Consider the following 26981-nt stretch of genomic DNA (forward strand, 5'->3'; position numbering starts at 1 on the left):
ATAAAGGTTTAATTTATAGAAAGAAGCCTGTCACTTCTGACTCAGAGTGCCGGCAGACTCTTATTTACGCTGCGATCGCATTTCGTTAGTTCAAGAAGCCCTGAACCACCTCAAAAATGATGATTTACTTTTCATACAGTCACACCTGAGCCTAACAGAGTTGATTAATAATTCAAACCATTAATGATCCAACTGAGACCGTCATTTATTCCATTTATAATTAATCACAGTCTTATGGCGTAGTCACACTGCTCGTGCGCTGTATGAAGCCCCCGTCCTAACCTTCATACAAAATGCATGTTCTTTGATTAATGTCCCAGCTTTCGATTCCTCTCACTGACTTCTATTTCATAGCCATCTGCATCCCCCCGGTTTGCATCTCCGCTTCTTTTTATGGCCACAGAAGATGTGAGTGAAGTGAGCTTTTCCACCCGTACGCGTGCACTCTCTCTGTCACAGGTGATGGCAGGCCCATAAATCTGAATATTTCCTCAGTGTCAGGTGGACTATAGTACATTAACCATTGCTTTGCATGAGCCGCACGGAGCTGCACTACACCGCTGGGATGGGAGCAGGGGGAGGTCGGAGAGCCTGACTTTCACTTATAACTTATTCATGCTTCACCCCGTCATTCGGCACACTTGGGAAAAAGTCAATTTTTTTCACAGCGGGACGCCTCATCTAAAGCTGCCTATGACTTTTAAAATAACAACCTGCGCCTCAAACGTCTCCACGTAGAATTCCGAAATGACTGAGCTTCACTTTATCTCTATCCAAACTGTTGGTATGTACTTTTCCGGCCACAGCGGCGAATCATTGTCCCAGCTGGATCCGTTTCACACTCGGCTGATTGAATCATTGGCACCGTGCTGGAGAGCGTGATTTCCAAAGGTCACAATTGTATAATATTTGATGGAACTTCCACTCAGAGTGTTTTTTATGGCTATTTCATTCACTTGTGATTTATAACATTAATTCTACTCGAGCTCGTTTTTATTCCAGTTGAGGTTGAATTATTTTCTTTCACTTTTCATATCAGGGTTATATAATACATGCTCATCAGCCTATTATGTTTGTCATCCTTCATGAATCGGGCTCGTAATGACTTCCATTTATTGCAGAACGAGAAGTTCATGAGTTACACAAACCTCCAGGGACAGACGCTGAGGCGGCTGCGAGCAAAATACAAGCAAAGCATTGTGGAGAGGCTTTAATTGGAGGGTTGCGTCTGGGACAATTTTTGTTTGAAAACCTGCATGTTATATGACTGTTCTTCAGCGGAGAATAAGGAAGCAACATAACCTTCCTTTCTGCTGCAAATTTCAAACATATTATAAACTGGATGTGCTCAACGGAGGAGAATTTTCATGCCTCATCACACCCTTATTTCACTTAATACTAGATGGCAGATCTGCTGTATGCTCCGTCTGTGTTAGAATTTAAATGGCTATGTAGTGATGCCTGAAATAGCATATTAGCTTAAAGACAGACTCGACTGTGTGCGACAGTGATCGCCTGGGAGACGATTAATGCAAGCGGTGAATAATATCCAGTGACCCATCGGGTACAGTCAGTGTGCATTTTTCTCCATTTAAACCTTCAAGAGTTCCAACTTGGCATCAGAAATTGCTATAACTGATAAGAATAGGTGAAATAATGTTCTCAATTTTATATTCAAACAAGTGCAAGTTGTCCTGACCCATATGAGTCAGCCACAAATGCCTCAGAGATACGCTTCAGTGCACGTGTTTGAGTGTGGTCACGGATTTTTAAGCTTTGCTGACCTCAGACAGATTCAATGCTGGTTGGAGCCTGTAACAAGTCAAATAAAAGGACATTTAAAATGTTTTAGTTACTGCATAAATAATTCTGTTTTGGCACTAAATGATACTTACAAAATGACACTTTTTTTTTAAATACAGGGGGGTTTCGACTTTCGTTGGAATTTCGTTCATACGGCGCAACTTGACGTGATTTTCGCTTTAAGTAGGAACTCACATATGTACATAAGTACCTATGTCACTCACCTACACTAGCACAGTGGTCAGATCATAATGTAGGTAATAAAAACACTGTACAGTAAAAACCAGAAGAGTCTGACTTACACTTGGAAGTCATAACGAAGGGCAAATGACGACATAACCACGAATCGCCATAGGTCAAGTAAACCGAGGACCCGCTGTAGTAAGTTAAATATGTGAATAGTGTTTCAAATTAAAGTCAACAGGTCATACATTGGTTGGTTCCATTTGCTTATAATGCTAGATGCATATGAAAGCAAACAGGTGGACATTGCTGGATGATACTTTCACACAGAAAAACTCTGTATAAACTGTGTAAACAACTTATCACACACCAAAATAGGCTTCGTCAGTACTATATTTGTATATCATATACTATTAATTAGTATTACTAACACATGGACATGAAAGCAGCATTTAAACATTGTATCTGTCTGAGGTCGAGCTGATTAAACTCACTTTAGATCAATGTGGGGGAGTAAAATGTACAATATTTCCCTAGCATGTTCACTAGCAATCTCATTTTTACACGAGAAGTGGAAATCACAGGTCACTTTCCTGCTTAAAATCATATCATTCTGTTCAATAAACTAAAACGGGAAAGTTGGGAACCATAAAACCAAAACAAGGTGCTTAAAGGTGCTAAAATGCTCCTAAATCTAAGTGTATTTATCTATTATTTTTCTAAAAATTTTTAATTAGATCTAAGAGGTTGTGAGTGTTTCTGTAATTTTCAGTTCAAACCGAAAACTGCTTGGCTCTACTGCTGCTGTCGCCAGCTGTGAGGCCCAGTTCATCTCTTCATATCTGGATATACTGAAATTTGGACAGTATATCTAGACACTTATGGCTTATTACAGTAACTTCATCACCTCAGCAGCAAGCCAGCAGATGTAGCCTCTCACAGAAATGCAACAGTGAGAGTGACTCACTTCCCCTCAACAGGGGCCCAGTGCACCGACATCCCACACACGTTTCCCCTCCTAAAGGGGAAGGCCTGAGCGGTAATAGCAGGCACGTCTTCTGAATGATTTCATGACTCCGAGTGTGTTTATTTGGGAGGATTAGGTGATGCTGTCATGAGTGTGCCAGCTGGTGTTGCGTCGTGTTGAGGGCGAGCAGAGGGGACAAGACTCCTTCCGTGACAGTTTGAGGACACATTGGGGCCCGCTGACAGCTAATGATGATGCCGCCTGACACCCGTACGTACGTGTGTGTGTGCATGTGTGTGCTTATGCTTATCAGTATTTGCCTGTTGTCGTGTGCGAAGCCGTGCATGCCCTATTGGGCATTTATGTCTGGTGTTTTGGGGCATATTTGCATTAGCCGGGGTGACGCTGCGGTAAATTTCTTTGGTGTGACAGAAAGCGACCTTGAGCTGTTGCTACTGGCGAATTCAGGCAATGGATCTAGATGTTTGTGTACAAAACATAGCTTCTCTTGCAGTTTATCCAAACCCTTAAATCTACTAGGGAATTTTTCCTCATCGCTCTGGATGCTGTTTTTATTCGCATCCACTTTGATGTCACGGTTGAATGGAGCCGGCAGGGCAAAGATGTTCACAACCACCGTTGATTCGGAGTTTATTATTACTCACTTTGACCTCAGTTGCCTCACGCTTCTTGTTAGGGACACACAAATAGAAGCGAATCAAAATATTTCCATTGATTGTCTGACCTCAGCACAATTCGGTGACTCACAATGACGTTTGAAGCAATGTTTAGGGCCCTTTTCTTTCACAGTTTGTTCTGTTCTCTCCGCATGAGCCTTGTCAGTTCAAATACACAGATCGGCATGATTGTGCACGCACACCTCCAATTCTGCGCTTCAACTCTGCTGATTCACAGAGCAAATGAGTGATTGTCAGTGATAATAAGTAGCCTTTTTTGTTCTTGGAACTATTCTTAGTTTGAAAGAGTCAGTTCAAGAGAGAAAAGTTACCCTTAGTGGTTTCTACAACAATCCAGACTGTTATCTTTTCCCTTTTTGGTTTATTTGATTCCTTTGCATTCCAAAAATATCTATTTCAGAGAAAATAGTGCAACCGCATTTACCGTTTATCACCTCGACTTCTTTATCTCCTGCACTCCCACAATATCTTTTAATCTGTCTGTCTTGCTCCTTCTCCCCCTCTGCTCCTCTCCTAAAATCTGTTTTCAGGGCTTTCTGTGCATTAGTTTCTCTGATTAGATCAGTTTATTCTCTGAGGTCACTTGACAGTGACAGATGGCTCGGAGGCTCTACAAGAGTATCTCCTTAACAAAGCACAAAAATGCTCCGAAATGCAACAACTTCTTCCCTACTCTCTTTCCCTGCTAACCCCAAACTGTGCTTCAAAGCAGACAGTGTCTCTGCTCGGCTGGTACCAGCTGCACTGCCTTCCCCTCGCTGATTAAAACCAGTTCTTCACTGACCGCATGTGAACCGGAGCTTTAAAAGGCCAAAGGTTGCCATGAGGGGAAAATGTGTTTGGCATTTTCCAGAAATGTTGAAATGGAAGTCACTAGATTCTCTTCTCAAAAAAAGGACACAAACAGATGATCTCTCAGACTAAGAAGCAAATGTATGGAAGAACTGCTCTTCAGAATATCTCCAAGACTGAGTCATGCAATATGAATGACAATGTACTGTTGGAGATAGTGATCAGAGACGGAGGGGAGGTTTTAAGATGCTCTATACTGAAGTAGTAAAGATGCCTCTGGAGGATAATATGTGTATGTGTGGGTTCTTGCATGACAGGACAACCTATAGTATGTGTCCATGTGCATTTACTCTACATGGGATGTTGATTCACAGCCACTTACTGCATTAACTACTCGTGTCTGTCTGCACATATGTGTGATGTAAATCCTACAAATCCCAGGCTACCCACAGCGCCAGTGACCTCCGCAAAGGTCTTGGTCATAACCCTGTCCTCCTTTATCCCCCCGTAATGGTCTCACCCCGAGTGGGGAGAGGGACTCCGCATTCCGCTCATTCCTGGTTGTTAAAAATAAGGCCTCTTTTAACTCAGAGTAGAGACCAGCTCCACTAAATCGACAAAACTGTCATGTGGAGGTAGAAAAAGAAAGGGGAAGAGTGCGATTGAAACTACTTTTTGCTATATTTCAGGAAAATTGCAGCAAGCTAATGCACAGCAAACAATACAAAGCCTGGAGAGGCTGATTTTGCTTTAGCACTGCAGAGCTTTGACTGTCGCAGCCTCTTTAATCTCATCTTTTCTTGCAACTGACAGAAAAGAACACAAGCTTCGAGTACAAAACCCCAGCCTTGAATAAGACAAAGGAGCAAAACTTCCAACATCTCTCCAACTTATGAATATGTCGCTTTCTATATGCGCAGTACAAGGAAATCTAAAGCTAAATGTGAGAAATTATTCTCATCACTGTGCATTATTTCAAACTTTCAAGTGCCCACCAAGTCAGTCTCAGTGTTTTTTTCATCATGTCTTGGTATAATCGAATTCTTTGGTCGAAATATTGCAGAAATCTGACTTATATGTCCATTATGTCTGGCAAATGAAGTCATTATGATACCGAAACTCAATGCCCTCCATCTCTTTTTGCACAATGTCATTTGAAGCACAATCAGAATATCACCAGGGGCAAGATGGGAACATATAGTTCAAGGTGAAAAGCAGCCACTCGGCTTAGCGAAAAAGCTTCAGCTAATGTGTCTGCTGAGAGACTTGAATGAATGGAGAGTCCTTGTGTTTGTGTGGCTTAATTCTGAAGAGTGCTGTTGGATAACCTCCAAGGAAGAAAGATCACACAAGATCAGTGAGTGACTGTACAGTACTTCTATCTACACTGTGCAATCAATGAAATGAAGTTCTTTGTGTATGTCCTCCACTATACAAGACTTTCTGTAAAACAAGTCTTTTGTTTTTTCCAGAATACGCAGCATCGATCACAAAACTGTGCTCTAAACAAACACATAAAGTACAAATGGAGGCAAACACAAACAACCCAAGGCATTAAAGTTTACTGTGTTGGAATGTTTTCAAATTTTGATTGTGATATCACTGCAGTATATCTGGAAGATGTCCTCGTATCCAAATGGAAGAATAAGTCATGCGTCGGCAGCAATGAATTCATGACAAATATAAGCAGAACAGATATCAGTGAGCACTGGCAAATGACGTGGTATAAAGACGGACAACAATGGGAGGATGCTACTGTGGTGGGAGCGTCAGTCAGGACTTTCACCCAGGAGAGTACAGTGAAACTTCAAAAACAAGTTACCTACTAATTTCAGACATAGTTGACTATTTTTAAGTCTCTGATTAGGTGAGGCATCTATGCTACTGGATTAGCTTTATGAAAGGTGATAGTTTGCCTTAAATTGGGCCCTTTCACATCTATCGGCATGATTTTGCCTTTTACTTAGCGTGTAGGTTGCTGCTAGGAAGTTGTTGTTACCCACAGTCTACATCCGGTAACTCACACTAGTGTTCTTGTGAGGTCAGGCTGACATTTACTTATACAGGAGGTCCTTGACTTATGTCGGAGTTCCGTTGCTACGGATCGACATAAGTCAATTTCCGGAACTCCAGCGAAAATGCAAACAAAGCCGGTACGTGCATCACGATATTGATCAGTTCTTCATAAAAGTCATGAATACCAATGACTTTCATGCATGTGCGAGTCATTTTACAAGAAGGTAACAGAATATATTGTACTGTTTTTACAACTTGAGCATTTCATACATCTAATTTCACTTCTATGGAGATGGCTTTCCTTTTCTTCGAAGCACTGCCATTAGAAGAGCCTTGAGCTTCTCTATAAACTCATAAGTGAAAAAAAATATTCATCCTTTCAGCTTTTCATCATTATGACCTGGTGGAAGACTTTGAAAGAAAGAGACTGGCACCCTGAGTCTATATTACCATTCAGTGAGATTTCAGATTTCTCTCCTTAGCTCATTTTTATCCTTAGTGCATTGACCTAAAGTATATATCTTCTTTTTTACAGCTCATATTGCTCCCTGTGTGTGTCTCCATGTTGAATCCTCCCATTGTGAGTGAGCACTTCATGTCCTGGTGGACTCGCAGAGAGTGTTTGGAGAGTGACTGGTCCCTGCTCTTGCCGAGAACTGACCCGAAATGGAAACTCTTTCCGTGTCCTTTTCCAGAAGAGCATTCTTTAGCAGCAGCCTCACCTCGACTAATCCCAGTCCAGCCGGCAGAAACACACAGCCAGTATCCCCACCACAGCACGCCCACACATCCACCCCAGCCCCGGTCATATTATAACCACTGGACTTTGTGAATTCTTTAAACTTCTGGGGAAGTTTTCATATCCCAAACTCTAGGGTAAACTCAGCGAACATGTCAAAAGCCGAAGGGGTGAAAATACATTTTAACTGACCTTAAAGGAAACTCCTTATCTAATAGAAATCTCTGTCAGGGCTTGACATTTCAGAAGGTGCATTCACGGACATGCTTTCTGGAGCTTATCACACGCAAACAAACAACTTTTTTTCAGTGCATTTAACATAATTTCAGGCCACAATCCCCATTTCTAGCTTCACGATTCGGCAGTCCAGGATAGAATTAAACCCATAACCCTTTGTGAAGTATGACTCATGAGCTACAGGAGCTACCACCCCAGGCAAAATGTTAGGGATTATTTGAAATCCAGCTACCAATGAGCAGCCGGGCTTTCAAGCTTTCATATCACATCCACTGGAATTGTGAATAATGGCTGTATATTTATGTATTCTGCTTTTCTGTTGTGTGCCGAGAGAAGCGTCCGCCATGTATCAGGTACAGTTTCCATCCAGACGGCTGACGAACGCTGAAGACTTTTGATCAAAGATTGCAGTTACGCCGGGGCAGCGTGCTTTGGTGGGACTGGGTTGCATCTTGGAGATTAATTTAAGCCGCTTTCCTTGTGGGCCGCATAAAAAAATAAAAAGGAGGGGGAGGTTGTTTTTATGAGCAGCACGCCAAAACAGCTGAGGTTTCAAGGTGGAGGGGAGACATGAGGGAGACATTAAAAAAAATTACAGAGGGCGAGTTTCTGCTGAGGATGTGTCAGGGAAGTGGAGACAGATGAAAGTTAATATCGAGCTTTTTCATTACTCCTTCAGGTGAAGTATGCACCTTTGTTTTGACTTTGGTTGCTTGAAACTTGCTTGCCCCTTGCTAATTAATTAATTGTACTTCACCGTTTTAAACTGGTGCATCCATGCTGTTTGAAAAGAAAGTAGAGATTCCAGGGATTCCTTAGCAAACCATGCAGAGCTTTCACTTCATCAACATGACTGTATAATTACAGACTTGGCTGTGTGAGGATAATAATACCGTGTTTTCATAATGTAACACCACAATAATTAATTTCGGGGTTCGATTACATTGAATAATAAACTCTGGCTGCTTGGTTTGATTTGAAAGCCCCACCGTGCTATTAGGTGCCATGTGAGCTTGATATATTAACGTAAGAAGCTCGGAATTGCGGTAACTCCAAAATGACCAACTTGCATACACTTCAAAATAAAAGCTTTCCAGCAGCAAATAAAGACAGAATCCCACCTTTTCTTCGTGGGTGCTTCATGTTAAGCCTCCCAAGTCGTATAAATGACAAAGTAGAAATGACTGGATAGAATTAATAGATGAAAAGCAGGATCACTAAGGTTCTCTATCGATTTTCCTTTAAATGTCCCTTATGTGTCCCATAAAAGTGCCCATGAATCTGCCTTCTGATTTTATACTCCGAATGGAACGTTGTCTGGATATTTTTAAAGGGAAAGATCTATCTTTGCAATCCAGTTCTTTATATGCGGTAACATTAGAGCTTTAGTTTTAAAATTCCTTCATCTGTTTTTATCCCTGTTGGGTTTTACTTCATCACTGTATTGTTTTATTGTTGTTAGCGTTGTTTCAATCTTGCTATGTTAAGTTGAAAATAGTATTTTTCTCAAAGATAACAGTCCTGATTATGTTAAGACTTTTTTTTATTGTTTTAATGATGCAACTTGTGATTAGGAATCCTGAAATGAGAGGATCTGATGTCACCAATATGGCTCTGATGACAGGAATGAATACACAGAAAGAAGAGTTACCATTAATTAACAACATTATACAGACTTGTGATTATATTATTATCAGTAACAAGCAGTGTAAGGGATTACAAGTTCAACCTCAGCAATTGCAGGTACAAATCTAAACAATACTGAGTCATTACACCATATTTCTGTCTGTCCAATAGTTGGATGGAGGTTTGGTATCCAGCAAGATATTACTGAGCATGGGTCACATATGCCTTCTTTATCATCACTTTTGTTTGCACTGGAAGCTCTTTATTGTCGTTTTTTAAACATCTGTCAAACTTACAAATAGATGCACTTCTTGAAGTTTGCCTAAAATCTTTGTTAATACTGTAAAAGAGTGTCTTTCACCACCAACCATGATCATTTTTGAAACTTAACCAAACAGTTTTGGTGCCTAAAGTGAACCAAAAAGCAGGTGAAAAGGAGAATAAAGTGAAACTAAGTGGGAAAAAAGGTCTGGCATGAGACACTAAGCTTAGTCACTTCAACAAAATCCTTTGACCTACACATCCACAACTCGTTCAACCTCTTTACAATCCCTCAGAACTCTAAAACCGCTGGTAGATTTGAAAACCTACAATCTTTAAAGAAAGCAAAGATATTGCCAAAATGACAAACTTTAAGAGCCAGAACCCATAAAGGCAAAAAGAAGTGTTGCATTTTCAACTTTTCAATGGTTCTTTGGTGAATCGAGTCACCAAACAGGAAAATAACCAAATACAAGCTTAAAATCCGAAACTCAAATCAAAGTCACATTGAAATCGACCAAACAACAGCAACAAAAACCAGACAAAGCAGATTCTGTACTCTTCTGCACAACCATGAAGCTATTAGTGACTCAGCTGTGATCAACATGGCAAAAATTCAGAGACTTTCTGGTTGAACCTCAGGCTGTGCTCACACAAAACAGAACAGAAAGGAGAAAGGTATGGAGCGAAATAGAAAATGTAAGTATTAAAGAAACATAACTGTGTGTATGATTTATGGCATTGTAACGCTGTCATACTGCACAATAGACATTTTTGAGTTCCTTCCATTTCTAGTCATGTTGTGCTGCTTCTATAGAGATACAGAACTTTAAATTGCAGTTAAAAATGGGCCCACAGTTGGTTAAAATGAAGTCAGAAACTTCTTGGAGTTTAGAGAATGGACTAACTTCTGTACATCTAATGAGGGTGAATATTAATACAGGTGCCACCATCACCTAAGGACACCTTGTGCGTATCTCTCAGATGCTGGTGGATTTGACAACCCAGCAGAATTTGACGCCCTGGGAATTAGACCGGGTTGTGTTACCACGTCACCACAACACTGTTTCTCCCATTTCCAAATATAGCACATCACCGTTTCTACTGGCCGACTTTGCAAAGTTAAACAAATGTGAACTCTGAATCTCGCAAATCCACCAGTGCTGGTTTAAGGGATTGCTCTGAAACAGGAAACTCATTCCTGTCTTAGCCAGTCACGCAGGACCGTAGTGGGGTCAATATATAATTGCAGGACTTTTTGTATCATTGTTGACATTTTTGCTGTTTTCAGGCCTAAAATCAACATGGTCACCCATAACCAAACACCACATGGCATTTTTACAAAAAGATTCTTCTGAAATATTATATATACAATTGAGTAAAATTGAAATTGAAAGTTATTCATAAAGATATTGTAGGAACACTTTACACACTTAACTCACACTACTTTCTATTAAATAACTAAGCAAGACGAAGTCTTGCCAGTCTTTTCTTCAGGAGGAAATGACTTCATGTGGAGCAGGTCATGTGATTGGGAATTACTCATTTCCTTGAGAGGTGTTTTTGTAATGGGGAACTTAGTTGAAAGTGATTTCTCAGACACAATTTGTTATTTTACATATAAAATTTGATATATTGCCAAAAAAGAAATATGTGTCATGATTATCTCAACTTAATAAAAACAACACAATCAAAACATGACAGAAAATGACAAAACGATACACAAAACGACAAAAACAAGACAGAAAATGACAAACCTAAACACAAAATGACAAAAAAGAGAGAGGGAATGCCAAAAACAAGACAGAAAACAACAAAACCGAGACACAAAATGACAAAAACGAGACACAAAATAACAAGACAGGAAACAGCAAAACTGATACACAAAATGACAAAAACGACACAAAATGACAAAAAGGAGACATGAAACGACAAAATTTAGACAAAATGACAAAAACAAGATAGGAAACGACAAAATCGACACACAAAACGACAAAAACAAGAAACAAAACGACAAAACGGATACAAAAAATGTGGAGCAGTTTGTGCGATTACTAGAAAGTGGTTGTTATTAAATTCATACGGTTATTTAGTTGACATTTTAGTGATATCCGGTCATTTTTTATTAATAAGTGATTGTTTCCATAATAAATAATGATGGAATTTGTAAAGACACGATCATAATGTACATTACAAAACATTATTTTTTTGACTTTTAACAAAAATGTATGCAGGATACATCCCATGGACTTCAAAAGTCCCTCAATTATATGTTGACCCAGTGTCTAACTTTGTCCAGAATGACAGCAAATCCAACTTGACCTCTTACATGTTTTCGCCCACACTTCTGCATGTATGCAAGCGAGCATATTAGTAAAGGATCAGCACACATGCACTCTACACACTGGCACAATCTGCATGACACATCATAGCTGCACACGCACACGCTCAGACTCCACCCCCTAGTGGTTCAGTGATTGGCCTACTTAGAGGCAGGACAGCTCACTGGCAGATTTGAATACAGGGAAACAGAAAGGAGAGGACTGGACAGAGGAGGAGGGGAAAACAGAGAGGTGGGCGGCGCACTAGTTTCTCTCTCTCTCTCTCTCTCTCTCTCTCTCTCTGCCGGGTCAGGATGGAAAGGCTTTACACAGGCAGGGGAGGAAACATGTCATGAGAGGTGATGACACAGCCACGGAGACGTATCCACATCCTCGCCGAAGTTCGCTGCTGCTTTTTGCTTCTGCATCCCACAGAGGAGAAGAGCCAAAGATAGCTGCCATTCTCCTCTCTCCACCTCTCTCTCTCTTTTTTTTTCACTTTTGTTTGTGGATGATGGGAATTTAATCATGTGGAAGGTAAGAAGAAGAGGAGGAGGAGGGAGGAGGTAGAAGGAAAGCTTGTTTTGTGTGTTAAAGGGGCGAGGGAGGGGAAGTCTCACTGGGAGTTTGTGTTCTTCTTGAGTTTACCTTAAGTCCCCGGGGGCATTCCCGCAACGCTTTCACCCTCAATCTCCAGCTCTAAGTGTATCCTCGGTGGAAATGAGAAGTGGAAGCACTGAGTGCCAGCATTACTGGAATGATAATGATAGAGCCGTGGCTTTAGGATGCAGCCAATGAGGGTTGTGGAACCATCTGTATCATAGTTTAGAAGAAACTTCAGCTGCTTTTATCATATAAGACTAATTTAAAGGTGTCATTCTTACTACGAGAGACCATAATCCTTACTAAAATATCTCGTCCACACGCTCCAAATAAGAGATTTTGTGTGTAATGCTTCATAGGTATTGACTTTAGATACTGACCACACATAAAAAAGCACTTTGACTGCGTGGGTGGAGTAGCATCGCTTGTCTTTTGTGACCCAGTTTCAAAGAGCCACTGTGTGTTTTGGCGCTCGCTTGAAGCCCAACACACACAAAGACAGGAGACAGTGCCTCATGGGATGCTTAAAATGTGTGCGTACTTGAGTGCTGGATGTGAAGGATGTGTGTTAAAGGAGCTTTAAAAGTCCCCAATGTTTGGTCTTTTTTTTATTTAAGTGCTAAAGTGGAGAGCGCATGTTAATCTGGGTGCCACTTTCCACTCTGAATATACTAGAAACGCACCTTTTTGATCGTAAATCCTTATGCGGGTCGTGCCACCGTACGTTCTCTACAACTCGCTGTGTTTTTACGAGCCTTCCCAGAGGTCAAGCTATTCAATTTCACCGCATCTCCGGTGTGCTGAGGCGTGTTTAGTGCGTGTCAGTGCATGCGTGTGTGAGTGTGCGTGCGTTCCGCCGAAGCGTGTGCGACAGCTGGCGCGATGCTGCCGCTGATCCTGCTCACCTGCTAGGGGTCATTGGGATCAAGGAAAAAGCACAGTTCAGGGTTTCGTCTGTGCGACTATGAGGACAGGAGGCAGTTGTGCAGTGATCGCAGTTTGTCGTTTCAGCTGAAGCGACAAGTGTAAGCCTTGACTGAGTGAAAGAAATGCAAAAGAGACTTTGTGTGCAAGTTTTGTGGCAGCTTCTTGACATTTTGATCTTGAAAATAGAGAATTTGTTTTTATATATATATATATATATATATATATATATATATATATATATATATATATATATATATATATATATATATATATAAAGAATTTGTTCGACGGTTTTGAATCATCTGAACTCCATAACCTGTTGACAGGCTTGAAAAACATATTATCTTTAATAAATGGTGACATTTTGGTGATTTTTTTTAGAGTAAGAAACCATAAAAACAGAAGGAATGCTTAGATTTTCAGCTTTCTGATAGTCCTTGAACTACTGATCTGTAATGTGTTGTACCATTGGATAATATAACTAAAGTTATGTGGTTGCTTCTTTAGATTTTAGTCTTAAACATTTTGTGAGAAAGTTTTTCATTGTCTGAACTCTATAACCTGTTGGCAGACCTGAAAAGCTTATCTTAAAAAAAAAAAAAAAACAACACCAAAATGTCAACATTTATTCAAGTAAGAAACTGTAAAAACAGGAAGAATGCTTACATTTTCAGCTTTCTGATGGTCCTTGAACTACTCATCTTTAATTTTCAATATCATTGGATAATACAATTCATGTTTTGTGGTGGCTTTTTTCAATTTTAGTCCTTAAAAAATACATTTTTGTGAAAAAGTTTTTAATTGTCTGAACTTCATAACCTGTTGGCAGGCTTTAAAAGCATGTTATCTTTTTTTTTTTTTTTTAAATCACCCCAATGTCACCATTTATTAGAGAAAGAAACTTTAAAAATGGGAAGAATGATCAGATTTTCATCTTTCTGGTGGTCCTTGAACTACTGATCTGTAATGTGCTGTACCATTGAATATATGACTAAAGTTGTGTGGTAGCTTCTTTTTTAATTTTAATTTAAAAATATCTTTTAATCTTAAAAATATCTCTTTTGTTAGGAAATGTTTAATCGTCTGAACTCCGTAGCTTGTTGGCAGGCTTGAAAAGCTGGTTATCTTTTTAGAAAACCACCAAAATGTCAGCATTTATTTAAGTAAGAAATTGTAAAAACGGGAAGAATTCTCAGGTTTTCAGCTTTCTGATTGCCCTTGAACTACTCATCTTTAATTTTCTGTGCCATTGGATAATAAAACTAAAGCTTTGTGATAGCTTCTTTAGATTTTAATCTTAAAATACACATTTGATTAGAAAGTCTTTATTATCTGAACTTCATAACCTGTTGGAAGGTTATCACCAAAACGGCACCATTTAATGGACAAATAATCTGTAACAACAGAAAGAATGCTCAGCTTTTCAACTGTCCTTGAACTACTCAGCTTTCCTGTGCTGAAAAATATAACCAAATCTAAGCTAAAAACCATTTTATTTAACCAAAGTGACTTTATTTCACAAAAAAATTGTCCAAATTAAACTGATTGCATTGATCAAACTCTGTAAAACACCCTGAAAACAGTCACATGACAAAAATTCAGGGACTTTTCAGGCATACTAGGTTGAACTGCAGGCTGTGCAAACACTGGAGTAAAGTATGGAAACAAATAAAAGTTTAATTGGTCACATATCTAAAGCATTTGGAGCCCATATATATATATGTATATTTTTCCCTCACTTTTGGGAACACCTGTGCAAACTTTGAAAACTCTTGGACATTTTTTGGGAAATTTTTGTCACCAAATAATTGTCTGTTTTATGACTGATGGCATTATAACGGTCAGACTGCACATGACATTTCTGCGTATCTCTTTACTTTTAGCCGTTGTTGTGCTGTTTCCAAACTGTGACAGGAGCAAGAAGCAGTCACTTTTATCTACAGTAACTGTTAAAAAGTCCTACAAAACAGCTGCATTTATCCATGAAAAGCTGAACTTATATTCTTACAGTGTGTATAAGTTTACCGCCGCCCACATTTGCTTAGACAAACGGAGACGACAAAAAGGCTTTGTTTCATGTTTGGTTTGCAGTTGTCACAACGTCGACCAATACAGCAACAATAGTATTGTTGCTGTTTCTTTTCCTGTTTCCCCTGACATGTTTCACTGAGACATTGTCAGCCTGGGCAGGCTTGAGAAAAGCATCTCAGCTGTCAGATCTTTCAGTTTCTTTCCCCTCCTCCCACCTGAAGAGCTACTGTGGGAACAATGTAGATAAATATAGTGAGGAGGAATCTGTTTTCCTGTGTGCTAGTTGGCTTTTTTTTTTTGTTTTTTTTTACTAGTAAGGTGCGTTTTGGATCTTAATAAAGCTTGTTGCTTTAATCAGATGTTTTCAGGAAAACTTTTTTGCTTGTTGCTGATAGCATTAGCCACCAAGGTTCCCCCTGAAATACTTGGTTATCTCACCAGAGTGTAGCTTACATGATAAAAATGGGGAGGTACAACTGGTGAGGCTCTTATCACTCCCTAATTGGTTAATTTGATCTTCAAAGCGTCAGCAGTCGCCCACTTCAGACGCTCGAGGGGCAAACTGCCAATTGCTATCTAAACATCCTTGAAAAGGGACAAAGACGTACTGGAATATGTTTTTTTTTTTCCTCTCATTCTCACTCTATTTCCCACTCTAGATCAGTTCATTTTATCCACCCCAGTGCATTCTTTAATCACCAACCGAATAAGATGAGAGTGCAACGTTGCCATGGAGACTTCAGAAACTGTGACAACGAACACAATCGGTTCAGTGAAACTTGGCAGTTTGTGTAGTCCTGTGGAGAGGATAAGTGGTTCCTCTAACTTTTTTTCTTTCTTTACTGCTGTCAGGGGCCTCTCCAGTGTGTGTGGTAGTGTGGTATTACCCAAAAGTTTTTAACATTTTGATCTATAAATACATCATCACAGCTTGCTCCACTTTTTCTACGAAGTCATTTTAGACACAAAAAACTGATTTGGTTCTGCTGGTAGGCAGGCATCTTAAGTCACAAACTAATGTAATCGAACAGAAAATAAGTTTGCTGAATTGCATGAAAATGCAGTTTTGTTGCACCAAGTAGAGGTGGAAGGAAGATTTCGAGTTTACAATGATTAGGAAAAGCATGTTTTAGCTATAATTGTTATAAGAGATATGAGTTTAAAGTAACCACTAGTGGGGACAGTGGGGGTCCCAAGTCTGGCAATGACAATGTTGGGGTGTTTGGGGCTGTAGCGTTTGGGAAACTGATCTGGAGATGCAGCTGGCAGCCTTCAGCCTATTTTTCCTGCGTCATGCTAGTGGTAAAATCAAAAGTGAAACGATCTGTTGGTAGTCATATTGACATCCTCCTGCAGTAGTCATGTAACTGATACCTTGCACTCCAGGCGTAATGTCTGGCCTATATCCATCTACTCTACTGTTCAAAAGTTTGGGGTCACATAGAAATGTCCTGATTTTGGAAAGAAAACTGTTTTTTTCCTCAATGAAGACAACATTAAATGAATCAGAAATACAGTCTAAACATTGTTCATGTGGTAAATGATTATTCTAGCTGGAAATGTTTCATGGAATATCTCCATAGGGGTACAGAGGAACATTTCCAGCAACCATCACTCCTGTGTTCTAATGCTACATTGTGTTAGCTAATGGTGTTGAAAGGCTCATTGATGATTAGAAAACCCTTGTGCAGTTATGTTAGCACATGAACCAAAGTGTGAGTTTTCATGGAAAACATGAAATTGCCTGGATGACCCCAAACTTCGGAACGTTAGTGTATGTCACAGACATGAAAAAATAGGTAATTTTCTGAATATTGTCTTTAAAGAACAATATTAGTAAACTGTATTTTATTAAAGGAGGAGGTGGACCCTCCATGTGCACTATAGAGTCAGAAATTATAGCTGACATTGGGTCTCTATTATGTCAATAAGGTAACAGATTTTTCCACTATGCATTCTTTCTCTTTCATTCTGAATGAGTTAATTTAGAATGAGATAAAGACAAATGTTCTAATACTGTCTATGAAAAGGTAAACTCAGCGTAGAAAGACAGTAGCAGCAGCCCTGCACAGAACAAACATGTCATGTACAGGTCGAGGTGGGCAGTGTGACCTGAGTCTGAGGGTCTCTGCTTGAGTCTGGAAATGATCATGGAAACGTACTGAGGAGTGTGTTGTGTAACTGCAGAGCAAGGTCAAGTGTACGACAGCAAGAGATGACAATGTCAGGCAAAAATGAGAAGTTTCTCCTCATTGAAACTAGACTAAAAATAATCTAACTAGAAGAATTGCATTGAAGCTGAGAGACATTTCCCTCATAGCGTCAAAACCCGAGGTGCCAAAATCAACACTTCTTTGGAATCCTTAAAAAAACACATGACCTTTTGCAGTTTTACCGCAAGGAAGGAGAAAAAAAGAAGACATCACAGATTCCCTGACCGTGCAGCCTGATAAACAACCCTTCACAGGTTTCGGATACGACTGGGTGTTATTTTTCCTCCTCCAATAGCGAGTCTGAAGACACGTCGTGGTCATTTGATACGCATCGAGGGCTTCGCTTAATCTGCTGCAGATCAGCACATGTTAAAAAGTCAGATCACAGCCTTTAGGAATATCCATCACTCTCTGAAAAGGGGGGTCTCTCGAAAGGTTCAATCCCATCACATTTAGTGACATTCCAACACTTTTGAATACTCAAAGCATGCAAGGGTTGAAAATCCCACATGATTATAAGCGCACTTTAAACCTGTCCATATGTTCGGTGTTATGACACAAGGTGCTCGACCTAGAAGGAGGTTAAACTGAGTTCACATGGAAAGAAACACAAAAAAGTCTTATTTTTTGGCCAAAAATATGAAGAAATCTTGCAATGAGAAGAACATTAGTGAAGCTGAGGTATATTTTGTGTCTCGTTTTGATCAAATAAGACTTAATACCACACGAACAACATGCAAAAGGGGGCGATTCTTGCGGCGTCTTTTCTGCCCTGAATACTTCACATCAAATGAGAAAAATCTTCTGGCATGCTGCACTGCACGAGCCATGCAGATGCCGCATGCTGCACTGTGTTTGTGTGGCCCTGTTCATGCACACACACACAAGCTTACCTAATCTCTGCCAGCTCTCTGGGGCTGCTTTCATGTTGAAAACATTTCATTATCCAATCAAAGTTGCAATGATAATTTAGCACTTCAGGGAATAACCAGCATTTAATCACTTTCATCTCCACTTGGGGATCCGAAGCACATATTTTGAGGCAACATTAAAGCATTATAGAATAATTGTGATCGTGGAAGGAGGCGTTAAGTAAATTTGTAGGGTTTTAAAGTGAAATATAGCAACATGAGGGCTCGGTGAGTGCACGTCGTCACAGATGGCAGGTTTCTACTTCAAATAAAGACGAGCAAGGAGCTAAAAGAGCAAATATTTAAGGCAGGGGCGTCAAAGTCGTTTTAGTTCAGGAGCCACATTCAGCCCAATTTCATCTCAAGTGGGCTGGACCAGTAAAATCACAGCATAATAACCGATAAATAAGCACAACTCCGAATGTTTCCTTTGTTTTAGTACAGAAATGTTCACATTTAAGGAGTTATCTTTTTATAAAACATCATGAACAACCTGAAGTTTCTGAAGAAAAATAAATTCAGTTTCAGCAACATTCAGCCTCAGTTTATCACATTACACACATTACAACTTCCAGCTCACAGAGAGTCTACAAAAGAACAAAACATTTAGCCTCAGGTATCTGGAACTGAACAATATAGTATTTTCTTTTATGATCAAAATGACAAAAGTCAGATAAAAAAAAAGAAAAGACAAAAAACACGACAAGATGTTACAAAAATGAGACACAAAATGACAAAAGTGTGAAACAAAATGACAAAAAATGAGACAAGTGGTACGAAATATAACAAAAAGAGACAAAGATTTGACAAAAATGTTACAAAACGACAAAAATGGACACAAATGAAACAAGAAATGACAAAAAGGAACAAAACAACAAAAGTAAGACAACAAACACAAGTGAGACAAAAAGGAAACAGAAGACGACAAAAACATGAGACAAACGACAAAAGTCAGACAAAAAAGGAGACAAAAAAAAGCAACAAAAACAAGACAAAATATTACAAAAATGAGACCCGAAATGACAAAAGAACAATGAGCAATCTAGTATTTTACTTTATGATCAAAACAACTTGTCATGGTGCAGAAATTATTTTAAATTTATAGTTTTACTAATTTACAATCTGCAATTAACGTCTTCTCTGTAATTTTTACACTTTGAGGACCAGACTGGACCCTCTGGAGGGTTGGTTTTGGCCCGCGGGCCGCATGTTTGACACCCCTGATTTTAGAGTTTTTTGCAAAAAAAAAAAAAAAAAGTGGAACTAACAACCCTCATGAGTGTCTTTTTTTTTTTTCAGTATTTGACACAACTGCAGTTATCTCTTCATCGTGTGTTTCTATGTGATGGCACCAAACATCATTCATGAATACGTCCTTGACAAATCCAGACATGTTTTTTGCCCTCTATAATCTCCAGCCCCCCAAACATGACGCCTAATTTCATATTGTACTCAATCTGGGTCACACAAGCAGCATCCCAGACGGATCCCGCCACACACACACACCACAATCACAAACGTCACCCTATATTATAATCGCTAATATCCTCGGCATCCCAGACTATGACCGGCCAATCCTGTTAGGTGTGACTGACCGCTTCGAAACATAAAAGGCCGCGATTGGTCACAGTCCGTAGAGTAGGAAGCGGATTAGGGATCAACATGGCAGGCTTTTTGGAATCAGACAAAGACTTTATTTGTGTGTGGCAACTGTTAGTGTTGTTAACTTGTTAAATGCAGCCTCACTGGGAGAGGAAAGGGGGGAGGCAGGAGAGGGGGAGGAGATGCGAGAGAGTTTGAGACGCTTTGAATTTGACATCTGAAGCTTAAAGCTTTTTCTCAGTTGTCTAAAAGTGGAGTTTGGACTTCGTTAGCTTTAGCTCTGGGCATGTTCGTCGCCAAAGTGTACTTTTTCTCCCTCTGTCCTAATTGGATTTATGGCACCTACACCTGCAAGCGAGGCTGTGGACTATATAAAATTAATTTCTTCCAGCGTTTGCACTTCAAGATTTATCACCCGATTCCTCCAAGCAGCGCTGGAGAAAAGTAATTGCAAGGAAACATTGCAGGAAAATAACTTGAGCATCTTTCTGCATGACTGCGTTGGTGCATACTGTAATAAATAAATAAATAAATAAATAAATAAATAAAATAAATTGAAAAAAAATCTGGCAGCAAGGATGCCAGAAATAAAATGGTAATGTTAAAAATTGGTAGTGGATGTTCAAAAATAGTAGAAACAGTGGAAATAACAGCAGATATATGCAAAAAATAGTGATATTTTAGTTGATTTAAATAAAATAAAACAGCAATTTCACAGTCACACCTTGTGGAAAGTACTATTTGTAAATATATATGTATTTTTATGTTGATATTCAAGTTTTGGCCTATTTTTAAATTTATTTATTTTTTTATTATTTTATGGTTAACATATAATTTTATTTATTTCTTCTGGATTTTTCTCAATATTATTTGTAATTTAACAAAAGATTAGAAAACCATAAAATAATAGTTAAAAAATAATTATATACCCTTTTCTTCAAATAAATAAAGTAGTTGTATTTTAAAAAAAATTGCAAAAAACAGTAAAAATATGCATGTTTTTTATAGTTCTGTCTACGATAATTCTATTTTTTGTCAAGATCAATTCGCAGCAGCTATTTGCTTCAACCTTGACACGATGAAGCATGACCCTGAAAAGACAACTTGTTCCCATCGACTGCACCGGGTCAGGGGTTAATCTCTGCTGCTGCTATGAAAGCAGATTATTGTTATTGTTCCTGAATGGCAAATCCCATAAGCGGTTGAGGGATCTTTTCAAATTCTTCGACACATTGAGGTAAACAAGGTGTCAGATGGTTTAAATGTTGGCGAAACAGGAAGGCAAGAAGAGGTGCTCAGCGATTCACTACGACTCTAAATAATTGATTGGGTTTTTCACAAAAATGTGAATAATTGAGCACTGCTTCTTCTTCCTGAGTGTCCCGATTGCCAAAGTAGGTGCGTTTGTGGGCGAATTAGGCTGCTTAAAATGGTCGCCTTTGCTTTTAAGTGCATTGCGAGTATATATTTCAAATGCAATCGGCCAAACAAGTCCCAGCAATGTGACTTTCTGACAGCAGACGGGCGGATAGCATCGTGTTTACGCCTCGGCTTCAGATGCTTTGCCCTCTTTCGCTTGGTTCTAACATTCCGCTGTTGTGCGTTTGCTCTTTTCTGCCTCCTGCGAGTTAAGAGAGAATTGGAACGGCACAATCATGAAGTGACACACACAGAGCATGCTGATTATGTGAGCCAGGTCAATGGGGATGACCTACTTCTCAGTTCTGCTCCGTGAACTGCCACAGTTGCTCATGTCAAAACACCAAATGGACCCAAATGTGTGTTCTGAGAAGGTTACACCACTTCTGGTTGCTCATTCTAATTATTCCTGATTGATTTTTATCGTTAAAGCAATCTAGGGATGGAATTTTCCCACAAAAATGCACGTTTTTCAGCTCAATTTGCAAAATGGTGAAGTTGAAATATTAATTTTACCAAAAAGCTTAAACAGACATGAATTAAATTGAACTTTAAGTAGGGTTTTAAAAAGGATTTCATTATTAAAACAGCTGAAGAAGAAGAAACAGTGGATAGATGCACAATTATTAACATTTATTAACAGCATTATGAGCGGCTCCATGAATTATGCAGAGCCACTCACATTCTTTTAAAAAAAAAAAAAACAAAAAAAAACCCTCTCGCCTCTGTTTTTGTCCACGTCTTGCTCTTGTTGAATCAGTTTTTAGAAAATGGACAGAAAGAGCTCCTATGAAAATTTTAGCAGCTTAAACTATGAGTGCAAGAGAAGGCTGCAACCTTCACGGAGCCAAAGTTAATGAAAGATTTAGAGGAAAAGGCGCACACTAATGGGAGCCCAAATATAAACAGGAAAAGAGAGATCAAAAGTTGAAAGACGGTTAATTTCTGAAAAGGCTTTATTAGCGTTTCCCTACTTGTTTTCCAGGGAGACAGCGGCGGATATAGTTCAAAAAATAACTAAGACTAAAAGAATGCTCAGTTGCAAAAGGTTATGCGCTGACATTTACGGATCAGAGACCATATAGAAAGTTTTGTTTCATCGTAAAACATTCGGTGTTTGAGGGGAGCATCAGTGCAATGACATTTGCACCCCTCCGAATAGAAATTTTTAGATCTCTTGCACACACTCCTGGAAGAGATTTAGATACAGAAATGTCAATATGATTCTCCTAAAATGAGAAGCACCGCTGCCACAGATCCTCTCAGCTTATATCTGTTGAATATTATACCACTATCTGTATGGAAAAGGGCACTGGGATTAGAGCCACATCCGGATTTTCACAATGCTTTTGTTTCCATGCAGGACTGCAACAAAGAATTGTTTGCATTGTCAATTATTGGCAGTGGGTGAAGTGCTTAAATATCTGTTTACTGTTTTTCCCCATTTTGCTTCCAAGCTTGTACACTGTGAACTTCAAGGGAGAATGCATTGATTTGTCATGGTGAGCTGTTGTCAGGTTACAGTGTATTAGCATCACCACATGGTAATGCAGTTGAGAGGCTCTGTTCTTGAAATACCTCTTTGTTGGCCAGTTTTCGCTGCCAAAACCTCCACATAGTTCCTATAATATAGTCATGTCTGGTTTGAGTTTGATTTTATGGCCTGTCTTTGAATCTTCAATGACTCAGGTTAGTCTAAAAGCGGAGGAAGGAGAGGAGGTAGGACTAAAGAAAGGAAGCTTATTTAGTCAAAATTCTTAGTGGTTTGTTAAAGGCAGCCAGTGAGAAAAATTTTATTTTCTTCAAAGGAGATTTGGAAACTATGCATGTACTGGCTAAATATACTGGCTGAAATGACAGCTGTCATTTGCACTTATGCTAAGCTAACTGTAGCTCCATGACTTGACTTGGTTGAAAACACTGGTGATTTTTTACCATTTCAGGCTACATATGTGATATCATGGAAGTCTGGTCGATTCAAGTTATTGATATTGCACATAGAAAACAACATTGAATTGAGAATTTGTTTTATTTTTGACTTCATTTTCACTTTTGCTCATTGTTTGGTAACGTTAGGAACCAAAAGTAGTTGGTTTGGCTTAGACAAAGGTCATGTTTTGGGCAAACTTTTGGTTGGCAAAAACCTATGATTTCATGATGTCTATTTTAAATGTTCAGGAAATTCTATAGAAGTCTATCAATCTGCCCTGCACATTTCAAAATAACATAAAAGAGTGCATTTGAAAGTGATGTCAAGGGGTCTGTATGTGACAAACTGGGCTCAGTAATGTCTTGTTGGATACCAATCCTCCATCAAACTACTGGACAGACAGAATGCTGGTGCAGTGACTCAGTACTGTTGGGATTAGGAACTGTAATTGCTGAGTTTTCACTTGTAATCCCTTCATATGGCGGCATAGAAATAAAATCAAGCAGTTTAATCAGTTTTAAAATAACAAGAGAAAGGCTTTAGGATGTGCACAGATGGTAGCTTTAACCCTAGAATCCAGAATCTGCTATGCTAAAGTGGGAAAAATACTAAAAAGCAAGTTATAACAAAACCTGTACGTCCTACACTACCATTCAAAAATCTGGGGTCACCCAGACAATTTCATGTTTTCCATGAGAACTCAAACTTTTATTCATGTGCTAACATAATTGCACAAGGGTTTTCTAACCATCAATTAGCCTTTCAACTCCATTAGCTAACACAATGTAGCATGAGAACACAGGAGTGATGGTTGCTGGAAATGTTCCTCTGTACCCCTATGAAGATATTCCATTAAAAACGTCCAGCTAGAATAGTCATTTACAACATTAACAATGTCTAGACTGCATTTCTGATTCATTTAATGTTATCTTCATTGAAAAAAAATGCTTTTCTTTTAAAAATAAGGGCATTTCTAAGTGACCCCAAACTTCTGAACGGTAGTGTAGTTGTCACTTAGACTTATAAAAGTTCATACTACCCTATGCCAGGCAACTTTTTAAGTGACCCCAAACTTTTGAACAGTATATGTAGCTATATGACTATACACTGGCTGTGGAAGTAACACTTGAATCAGAACTGATGTTTCTGTTGAAACAGTCGCCATGGTGCTCGGAGTTTCAAGTTATGAGACCAACAAAAAAATGCTGCGGTTCGCTTTGGAAAGTAATTGCCAATATACTGTTGTCAACAAGTTAATTGGCTTTCATGAAAAACCATTATGCTTCACTTTCCTTTAAAGACTAAACCATTCAATCAAAAGGAGAAAGGAAAAAGAGCAAAAACATCCAAAACGTTTTCCATACAGACATCCAAATTATCTTGTATGTCAACATGTATGAATGCAGTGTACAACTAAATAACACGCTACAAGTCAAACATCAGTTTATGTTCAAGGAGAAATGTTGTTGCTCGCATGCAGAAGCTGCAGGGAAAAGGAGGAGGAAGGGAAAAACAAAGAGACTATGGCACATTCTTCCACTACTCATTCAGCTTTGCATTGCCCCCCACTGAAGACTATTGGTACTGACGTTCCAGTGGTGCCAGCACAGCAGACGAGCCTTTCACACAATGTGGCAGCTCAGACAGTTGTGGGGCACAAAGTGATGGTGGGAAAAACAAACAACTTGGATTTTTATCAGTTCCTCTCCCACTCTGAATAGCCTTTTTCCCCCCCTCTGTCACATTCTTGCTTTCTCTTCCTTGCCACCAGTTCTCCCCATTCCCTGCTCCTCATCACCTCATTCCACGGTTCAACAGTGTCACCTATGGTGTGCTGGGAGGCATTTCACCTCATCTCATGTGCCAATTTGGATTTGGGCGACGATGCTTGTCTATATATGTAAACACAGATTTAGGTTTGTTTGTCAGAAGGAGATGGATTTATTCTATTCATCCTTTAGTGCCTGCAGGTTTCCTCGCTTGTCAAGCAGTAAACTGTCAGAGCTCCATCAACTTTCCTGGCTTTGTGGGGAAGTTTTTTCCCCTCGCTGTACTTTCTCTCCTCCTGTAAAAAGCTGTTTATGTTAGCTGGCTGAGAGCTAACATGGGCTGCATAAAAATGTCCCTGGACCTTTTCAAATTTACTTCATTATTGCACCGCCGCTTTTTTTCAACAGCGCCGAGCCCAAATACATTCATGCATGAGATCTCTGGTTTTAATAGTCCCACTTATATGGCCATTTTCACTTGGAGTATTGTCACCACCTCATTTTGAAGAAGAGGCTGGACACTGATTAACAAAAGGAAACATGTTCAAGTGGACACTGGATGAGAGGCGGGATTGTTTCGGGAGGTAAAGTGGATCTTAAATTCTCCGAACTCAGAATGTGAAGACTGAATTGTTATGACCTGCTAGAATTTAACCCAACCTGTCCTGTAATTAATGAACAACAGCTTTATCAATTGCTTCAGTGGATGGAGTGGAACTGAAACTTCTCTCTCTCTGCTCTCTATTCCCAATTTCTCCCACCACACACACTTTAAATACACAAAGACAGTCCAGCCAAGAATCAACATTCCTCAACAGGGATTTGAAACCCTCCTAATGAAAGTCTGCTGTTTAACCCACTGCACCATCACATCCTGCTTTTGTCGCACACTTTGTTGCACTTTATGCTCTATTACCTCCAAAATCAACAAACTGCTCAGAATGTGTTGTTTAAATGCAATAAAATACAAGATGCTGTGGTATGAACGTCCATGTTGATTCCATGTTCTGATTTAAAAGTACACAAAGTTACCACCAGAAGAAGGACTTTCCAACTTCGGATATGGGGCCATCCAGTGAGCATTTGAATGCTTAAATATTCTGCCTGTGGCTTGCTTTTGGTTTTATCAAGTTTTTGTTTTCTTTAAACTGTTACTTGACGTATTAGATGCTAGAAACACTTCAGGGGAAGTGCAAAGTTGACTATAAAATTCGAAATCCCTCGTTCATTTAAAACTCCTAAAGCTTTCGGGTCTTTTAATTCCATTGTCACATATTTAAAATATCTTAAACAACTTCCTCTTGTGTTATTATTTTATCCGTGTAGATGCAAAACTGTTAAGGCATCTGAAAGGTTTGTTGCTCACGGTTAATCTCTCGTATTCAGGAGGGAGCGTTAGGCACATAAATGACGGAGAAGCCTGATTTTGGAGATCTTTTTTTGTCGTCCTCCCACACGTTGAACCAGTTTTCTGTTTGCGAATGTGGCGTCCTCACATGGTTGTCAGCCTTTGCCTTCAGGCTTTTTGTGGACACTGTAAAAATGTTTGTGGATTGAATAAGAATGGTATAGTCTGCCGTTCAGCCTCCTACACAAACTTGAAAACAAAACCGATTGTTTAGCATCGTGAGTTGCTTCAAGTTTGCATTAATTCTACTTCATTTCCTTCTCAGATGATGTCTTGAGGAGGAAAAAATGACCAATAGGACAGAAATAGCGTATTGCACTCCTGATTCCTGACGATTCTCCAAGTTTTAGCGGGCTGCCAACAAGTTTCACCAGTAATATAAACACCTTAGGAAGGCTCCTCAGAGTGTTTGTGCGAATGTGTATCAATGTGTCGGACATGTAGATGAAGTTTAAGAGTAAGCTAGAGTGTCTGAGGATTTGTTTTAACAGTTCCGTCAAACACATCCCCATTTGGTTTCATTTG

The 26981-nt window shown here is 39.3% G+C and overlaps 1 protein-coding gene across 4 annotated transcripts in view; it reads left to right on the forward strand.

Annotated features, from left to right (window-relative positions):
* Positions 1 to 26981, forward strand: part of LOC111571707 (E3 ubiquitin-protein ligase Midline-1-like) — a 68487-nt gene that overhangs the window by 8433 nt on the left and 33073 nt on the right. The window contains exon 1 of one of the 4 annotated variants that reach the window (XM_023275004.3): positions 11963 to 12180. The exons of the other annotated variants lie outside the window; for them this stretch is intronic. The gene's annotated coding sequence lies outside the window, so the exon portion shown is untranslated. Of the gene's footprint in view, positions 1 to 11962; positions 12181 to 26981 lie in introns of those variants that run through there. 4 annotated transcript variants of the gene reach the window in all.

Source organism: Amphiprion ocellaris, chromosome 24 (genome assembly GCF_022539595.1).
Source record: "Amphiprion ocellaris isolate individual 3 ecotype Okinawa chromosome 24, ASM2253959v1, whole genome shotgun sequence".
NCBI classification, from domain to species: Eukaryota; Metazoa; Chordata; class Actinopteri; family Pomacentridae; genus Amphiprion; species Amphiprion ocellaris.